Raw genomic sequence first — 8,781 nt, forward strand, 5'->3', positions numbered from 1 at the left:
TTGATTGTTCTCTTACGCAGACATAAGCAGCAGCCACAGTATCTTCACAGCAAGTCTCTCTCCAAGAAGCTCTACAGAAGAAAGGGCTACTCAGGTGATTTTGCTGCTAGTGAGTTGATTTGTGATCATTCACTGCATGGACTTCATTTCACTTTCTAGGGGCAAGGACATGGACAAATGACCCAAGCCTGGTATGTGTCCAGATGCTCGTGGCCAGTGGCTGTGACACAGTCCTTTGATGCTAATCACTGCTGAAACAGACAAAAATTATGCAAACTGGGGGAGGAAAGTCAGTGTTTAACAAATCAGCAGTAGAAATCTCTTAAAGAAAGAGGTTTTCACGCTCAGTAGAACAAGCTTATATTTCACAGAATTTTCTCTCCGAAAAAAGTGATTGGATTATAAATTTTCTATCATAGCATGGAAATCTTTTTTTTTGTTTGTTTGTTTTTCCAGAAGTCTGGATTTTTCCTTTGTAGAGTTTAATACAATTTTATTTGTGTAATGATATATTTAGTCTTTTCCACAAGCCTGAAAGTTCCACATGGTAGGGACTGTTTCCTATTGCTAACCATGGTATTACCAGGGCCCCAGTACACTGTATACAGCAGGTACTCACTCAGTACTCTCTAGCAGGTACTGCCTTGTGCCACAAATCTATCTTATTAGATACTCTCCAAGGAATAGGTGGAGACGTACCTAAAGTTCATGAGCTTGGTGGTGGAGACAGTGGCTGAGTGGTCAGAGGGGTGGGATGGAGGCGTTCGGGGCTGGTGCAGAGGGGGAAGAAGAAGAGACACTGAGGACACCAAAGGATGCTCATCACATGAGTTGGCTCCCATGCCCTCAACATCCCATTTGCACCCCAAATGAGTCCTTCTTCAATCATCTATGCAGTCATTTCTTTAGAGAAATTCCCTCCACTCTTGGTAGTTTTAACCTCGGAGTAGAAAATCAAGGCCAAAACAGCTTTGCAGAATCAGAACACATCCAAGAAACCAGGCACAATTCAAGTGGATTGGACTTCGACATGGAAATGATTGAAGTTCCTCCAAATAATCTTCAGTTTAGGAAGCTTTCACTACTGCCAGATGTGGAAAGATGGATACACCTTCTTCTGCTGTCAGTTGCTGAGACAGAAGTTTTTTCTCCTGGGGGACTGACACTATTTCTTTTTTGCTGCCCTTTTCCCTTCTCCTTTCCTTGGCTTCCCCTTGCCACGAAGCTTCTTTAGATGCATCTGCTCATCCTTGAAGTCCTGACGCTCCTCTCTGTAGAGGCCAAAGAAACGCAGCGTCCCCATGAGTGCGAAGTAAGTGTTGTGATTTGGATACCAGTCATAAGTCTCCTTTCTCTTGGCTAAAGGCTGCTCACTGAAGAGCTTCACCACTTTCATGGATTTGGAATCAGTGGGCCTGGCAACTCCGCCAAAGAGCCGGGCACTGAGGCGACTCATGCACAAGGCATACTCTGAAAGTGAAGACATCTCCTGAGCAGCAAGGAGCAAGAGACCCTACAAGCGACCTTCCGATCCCGCGCACCCCCTCTCCTGGAAGATCCGCCCCTCCCCGGAAATCTTAATATATATATATATGGCTATAAAGCACATTGTAAATAATTTTGGTACTTTTTTGAGAATTATGTTGTCTTCATGAAATTTATTTTTAGGAAAGATTGTTCCTTTTTCTTTTCAGGAAAATTCCCTCCACTCTTGGTAGTTTTAATTTCTTGTATTAAGAGATTCTGTATTTTTTGCTAAAATGTACCCACATTCCTTTTCTATGTTCATATTGTGTCTTAATGTGCTATCACTATATGTTTCTTATTAAGCCTCAACCTTTGTATGTGATTATCCTCTCTGGGAAGTTCTATGTCTTCATTGCCTCAAATACTTGTCTTTTTCCCTACTCATGATTTGTGAAGTTCCAGTTCAGCATTTATTAAACCTTATTGTTTTATTCTCTATAACCCCTAATATTTTTCATATTTTCCATCTCTACAGCCTGTGAACTACACCCTGAACAATCTTTTCAGTCCAATATTCTAGTCTACCAATTCTCTCTTCAGCTGTGTGTAAACTGCTGTTTCACACATCCATTAATAGTGTATTATATTTAGTTTATTTGTTTTTTTCTTAGAGTTTTACTTGTTTTTTTTTAATCTGCCTGGTAGTATTTTATAATTACATATTTCGTTCATGTTTTTTTAATTTTTATGTGTCCTTAGGCATTTAAAAATGTTTTACTCTGCCTAATAAACAATATCTGATATTCATGCAAATATAATACCACTTTAGTTCTTAAGGGCTATTTTTAGCATTTTTAAAATTTAAGTTATAGTTTTATATTTGGCAACTTTTAATTAATAGGGAAACTGAACATCCTAGTTGAGATATATTTATCCAGAGAACATTTAAATTTTCTTCCTCCAATATATGGAAGAGTCTGGGGAATTTTCAGATTCATCTGTTATTTAGATTTTTCTGGACACTGCATATGGGGATAAATTTGAACTCCAAGCCAACATGAAAGCAAGATTTGGTTCCCAAAAAGAAGCCAACAAAGTGGCTGAGTAATTTCCTTGTTAAAATCCTTTACCAGATTCTCCTAACTCAAATTTTTGCTAAAGACATCGGTCCTACTGAAGACCCGCTTATGTAGGGGTCCCTCTTCTTCCTTTCTGCCTTGTGTGGGTTCATAATACTGTCTCCGGTCTCTGCATAGCTGTTGAGATCCACGTTTCCAGGTTCAGTAAATGACTCAAGAGGAACCCCGGCTTCTCAGTTTCAGATCCCTCTTCATTTTAACCCCCTGGGAATTTCCCACTATTTTGTAAGCTGTTCTGCATTTTTTAAAAGGTTGCTTTATACATGGCTGATAAAATATTAGGAGCGGAAAATTCTTCTGTATTTCTAGTCTGTTAAATTACCAGAAGAGCCACTACTTGCATATGAAAGGTAAACTTTTTAGACTAACCATATAATGCTTTGTTAGGCCATAGTATCTCATGAGAAATATCAATTTTGTGATGTCCTTACAAATGTTCCAAAATAAATTCCAAGGGATCTCTGTTTCCATTTTTACCTCTTAATTTGGGAAATAATATGTTAAATAATAATAATCATATTAAATAGAATTAACCCTATTAAAACCACCTCTCAGCTTATAAAAAAATGGGAGTCCATTCATATATTTGAAGCCCCTATGTATCTTTCTGTAAATGCATTGAATCAAAATACAAAAACAAAGAAAACCCCAAAACCAAAAACCTTCTCTCAAATGAATTCCTATCTTGATTATTATAATTATTTGCTTGCTTTTCATTTTAAAGTTGTTGCCACATATGTATATGAATATGTCATTAAGATATTTAGTTCCCTTCACAGCTTATATATGTGGAGAATTCTTGGTGAGGTCCCAGGAGTTCATTTTTGCTTTTGTTTCCCTTGCCTCTGGTGACGTGTCTAGTAAGAAGTTGCTCTGGCCAAAGTCAAAAGGTCGCTGCCTGTGTTCTCCTCTAGGATTTTGATGGTTTCCTGTCTCCCATTTAGGTCTTTCATCCATTTTGAACTTATTTTTTGTGGGTGGTTTAAGGAGTGGTCCAGGTTCATTTTTCTGCATGTTGCCATCCAGTTTTCCCAGCACCATTTTTTTCTATTGGATATTCTTTCCTGCTTTGTCAAAGATTAGTTGACCCTATAGTTGTGGGTCAATTTCTGAGTTTTCTATTCTGTTCCACTGATCTAAGGGTCTGTTTCTGTGTCAGCACCATCTTGTTTTGATGACTACAGCTTTGTAATATGGCTTGAAGTCTGGAATTCTGATGTCTCCAGTTTTGCTTCGCCTTTTCAAGATTGCTGGAGATAATTCTATATTCATTTTTGGTGATTGGTTCCTCTCCTAAGTCTTCTATTTTGAGAATATCCTTGATACATGAAGCTGTAGTTCATCAGTACTTCCATGGAATGGCATCATATGACCATAACAAAATGTCTTTATCCAGACTTCTGACCATGTGCATGTAACAAGTCTCCTCTGAATATTACTCTAGCCGTTTCCTGGTCACATGGGTAATATTTTCTCTAGGGCATATACCATTGAGAGAATTTGCTTATTCCTAGGTTATGCCTATGTTTATTTATATTAGTTTATACTAAATTGTTTTCCAAATGGTTCTATAAATTTACCTCCTACACTTACAGTGTGTAAGAGTTTTCATTCTAGCCAACACTATGATCTAAGTTTAAAACTTTCTTCAATCTGGTGAGGAAATTGTACTTATTTTATTTTTGACTTTGTATTTCTTTGATTAATAATGAGGATAAATAAATCTTCAAATGCACATTTAAGATCCTTGTTTCTTTTTTCTCTGAATAGTCTGTTCATATCTTTTGCCCATTTTGCTATTGGATTGTTCGTAGTTTTGTTATTAGGAGTCCATTTGATATTCTGTATATTAATCATTTGCCAGTTATATATACTACAAATACCTTCTCCCAGCTTGCAGCTTGTTTTGTACCCTGTTCGTGGTATCTTTCTCCAACTTTTAAGCTTTTTATTATACAAACCAAAGAAGAAAGGGGCAGTGTATCAGCTTCGTACTCATCACCCTGCTTCAAAAATCATCAGTTCCTGGCTAATCTCACCTCATGTATCCCCACTACTCTCCCGTCTTATGCTGAAACAAGTATCATTAATAAACTACTTTATCAGGGGCACCTGAGTGGCTCAGTCTGTTAAGTGTCCAACTTTGGCTCAGGTCATGATCTCATGGTTCATGAGTTCAAGCCCTGCATCGGTCCCCACGCTGGCAGTGCAGATCCTGCTTGGAATTCTCACTCTCTCCTCTCTCTCTGCCTCTCCCATGCTTCCTCTTTCTCTCTCAAAATAAATAAGTAGATAAATAAATAAATAGATTACTTCCTCAGTAAAAAGTCAGTGTTTCCATTCAATATAGAAATTTTTCCTTTTAAACATAATCACAATATCACACCCAAAAGTTTAACATTAATTACATATATCCTCAAGTATCAAATGGTCATATTTTCTGGATTGTTTTATATATTTCCAATTTGTCTGTTTGAATCTGGTCCAAGTAAAGTACCTACATTGTGATTGACTGATATGCCTTTTAAAAAGATGTCCACAGGGGTGCGTGGGTGGCTCAGTCAGTTAAGTGTCCGACTTCAGCTCAGGTCGTGATCTCATAGTTGGTAAGTTTGAACCGTGTGTCAGGCTCTGTGCTGACAGCTCAGAGCCTGGAGCCTGCTTCAGATTCTCTGTCTCCTTTCTCTCTGCCCCTTTTGCTCACACTCTGTGTTTCTCAAAAATAAATAAACATTAAAAAAATTTAAAGGGTGTCCAGATATCCCAAGCAAGTGTTTGAGACAGTTTTGGTTTGCATCATTTACTTTGTTTCCTAGCACTATCCAAGTGACTAAAGAGTTATTTTTGTATTCTTATGAATTCATAGACTTAAACATATTTAATGTATTTTAGTGTCTTACATTTTTTAATCCTTATTGACGATCAAACTGTCCTGTCTCTGGTATATAGAAGTCTATTTATTTTTGTTTCTGGGTCCTTTGACATGACCCTCATAGTATTTGATAGGATAGCGTTCACACTTCTTTGTATAAGAAGTTCCAAGTTTATCTACCTTTCCTGCCCCAGACTTGAAGTCAATCATTTCACCAAGAAGCCTTGGGTCCCTTTAGTAAAAATGGTTTTGTACAGACCACAGTCCAGGTGCTAGAGAAATTCATTACTCTTGGGTTTGTAATTTTTTAGAGGCATTCTTTATCAAAAAACAAAAAAATATCCTATTAAAATACATAGGAGTTTATACTGATAATTCAAATTCCAATTAGAACCAAGGGTTTTCAGGGTGCCTGGGTGGCTCAGTTAAGCATCTGACTCTTGATTTTGGTTTAGGGCAAGATCTCACAGTCATGAGACAAAGCCCCGCATCAGGCTCCAAGCTGAGCGGGGAGCCTGCTTAAGATTCTCTCTCTCTGCCCCTCCCCAACTCATGTGTATGAGCAAGTGCTCTCCCTTTCTCTGTCCCTAAAAAAAAAAAAAAAAAAAGAAGACCTAAGGGTTTTCATTATATTTTCTCCATTTCTTTCTTCCTTTCTTTCTTTCTTTCTTTCTTTCTTTCTTTCTTTCTTTCTTTCTTTCTGATATTACACCATCCTTTCTGCTTTTGTTTATATTTCAAATTTTCTATAATGTTTAAAAGTTGGAAAAAGATAGCATAAATGGGGTAAAAGAAAAACCAAGTTGCAAACCAGGAGGAGATATTTGTAGGACATATAATTGACCAAGAATGAATACTTCTCAAAATTCCCAAAATTCCTAGTTCTCAAAGGCACAAACATCATTTCTCATTTGCATTTATCCCACATTACAATCTTACCATTTACAGTATGACCTTGGACTAGTTACATCATGAAGTCAGCAAGGTAAGGAAGGGATTTTCTACCTTTCTGCTTCCACATGAGAATCCAAGAGCTGCTCTTGCCTGTAGTCAGTCCACTCCTGTCTGAGAAGCTCTGAGCCGTGTCACCTCCTTTGGATTATTTCTCTGAGCTACATGCCTTGATCTTGTAACTTGCAGAACCTGATAACTCATCTACTTCCCAGCATTTCTTCCTTAAAATTCCTGACTCATTTTAAATATATGTCTTTTTCAGCCTTTCATATTTTTTTACTTCTATATGTATTTATCTAAAAATATTCTTGGGGTGCCTGGGTGGCTCAGTTGGTTAAGCATCTGACTCTTGATCTGAGAGGCTCAAGTCTTGATCTCAGGGTTGTGTGTCTGAGCCCCACATGGGGCTCCATGCTGGGTGAATATGGGGCCTACTCAAAAATATATATTGTATATATATTCTTGAGCCTTTCATATGATCCCGCTACTTTCAAGGCTTTTTTTCATTTTTATTTTTTAAAACCTTTACTGAAGTATAATTAATATACAGAAAGCCACACCTATTAAATGGGTTTGAACATATGCAGGCTCCTGTGGAAACAGGATTAATTTGTGAACAAAACATATGCAGTCACTGGCCTCATAAAGCTCACAGCCTAAAAGAGGAGCCAGACCTTAATAAAATAGTCACACAAATAAATGTAAAAGATTATTTGAATGCCATCTAGTACAGAAGCAATTTTTTTAACTTTGAACAAATTTTTATTACACAAAGGTTGCCACATAATTGGATATTTCTCTATTCTGTACACAATTATTCTTACTCTCCACAGAAAGGCTGCTGCTTAACTTTTCATCTGGTGATGGCAAGCACCAAAATCCTGATTTTTCACAGAATAGTAGTAAAAATGTCTCAGGGATTTAAGTTGAAAGCAGTATATTGGTACATGGCTCTTGCATTCAGTTATCAAGAATATACAAATGCATTTTTATTCAAAAATACAAAATAAATTATCTGTAGGCATGGACAATGATGGCAGTGAACCATTTATGTTGTCAACTGAAACCAGTAACTGATGGTTGTAGTGATTTTCTTAAACATCAGCCAGCCTTTTCTTCAGTCATTTCCTTCAACTGACTTCTCTGAAGTTACTGTTGGGGTGCACTGCCTTGAGCTTCCTCTCACAGCTCATTCATAACGGTCAAGCACTATCCTAGGAATTAAACATGCCACCTCCCATTCCACCCGTTCCGCCCGTTCTGCCCATTCCAGGGTCCTTCTCCTCCGTAGGAAGGTCGGTGACTACAACTTCTGCTGTAGTTAACAGAGAAGCCACTCCAGCAGCATCCAATAAAGCGGTTCTTACAACCTTAGTTGGATCAACGGTCCCCTTTTCTACCATATTCACAAAATCTCCAAGCATAGTGTCATAACCAGCTTCTGAGGAACTGCATAATTTTCTCAACTATCAATGATCCTTCAACACCTGCATTCTTAGCAATGGTCATTGCAGGAATTTTGAGTGTTCTCTTAGTGATTTCTATACCAATTTTTTTTATCTTCCTTAGCTGGAGTTACTGAATCCAAGGCTGGGATGCCCCGAAGCAGCACACAACCCCCTCCCACAACAATGCCTTCTTCAACAGCAGCTCGGGTAGCATTGAGGGTATCTGTAACTCTGTCTTTCTTTTCATTCACTTCATCATCACTTGTGCCACCAAACTTCAGCACAGCTGCTCCATCTGAGAGTTCTGCCAGATGTTCATCCAGCTTTTCCTTTTCATACTCCCTAGTTGTGATATCTAACTGCTCAATGATTTCTTGGATACGCTTTTCAATTTGAGCCTTGTCACCTTTTCCTTTTAAGAGCATGGCATCATCTTTGGTCACAATGACCTCTCCAACTTTTCCTACGTCGTGAGGCTGAACATCTTCAAGATTTAGAGTCAACCCTTCTTCTCCGAACACTGCACCACCAGTAGCAATAGCTATATCTTTATGCTGGTTCTTTCTATTGTCACCAAAGCCTGGAGCTTTGATGGCTACGACCTGAAGGCCAACTGTGAGCCTATTCAAAACGAGTGTACTCAGAGCTTCTCCATCAACATCTTCAGCAACTATGACCAAAGGCTTACGGTGAGCACTGGCAATTTCAAAGATTTTTTTAATGTTTTATTTATTTTTGATACAGAGAGAGGCAGAGCATGAGCTGGGGAGGGACAGAGAGAGAGGGAGACCCAGGATCTGAGGCAGGCTCCAGGCTCTGAGCTGTCAGCACAGAGCCCAACTCAGGGCTCAAACTCACAAACTGTGAGATCATGACCCGAGTGGAAGTCCAATGCTTAACC

The 8,781-nt window shown here is 38.4% G+C and overlaps 2 pseudogenes; both read right to left on the reverse strand.

Annotated features, from left to right (window-relative positions):
- Nucleotides 1–1,165: 1,165 nt before the first annotated feature.
- On the reverse strand, nt 1,166–1,519 carry LOC115273008 (annotated as a pseudogene).
- Nucleotides 1,520–7,646: 6,127 nt separating this feature from the next.
- Nucleotides 7,647–8,590, reverse strand: LOC115274474 (annotated as a pseudogene).
- Nucleotides 8,591–8,781: the final 191 nt, after the last annotated feature.

The sequence above is a fragment of the Suricata suricatta genome, chromosome 12 (genome assembly GCF_006229205.1).
Source record: "Suricata suricatta isolate VVHF042 chromosome 12, meerkat_22Aug2017_6uvM2_HiC, whole genome shotgun sequence".
Lineage (NCBI taxonomy): Eukaryota > Metazoa > Chordata > Mammalia > Carnivora > Herpestidae > Suricata > Suricata suricatta.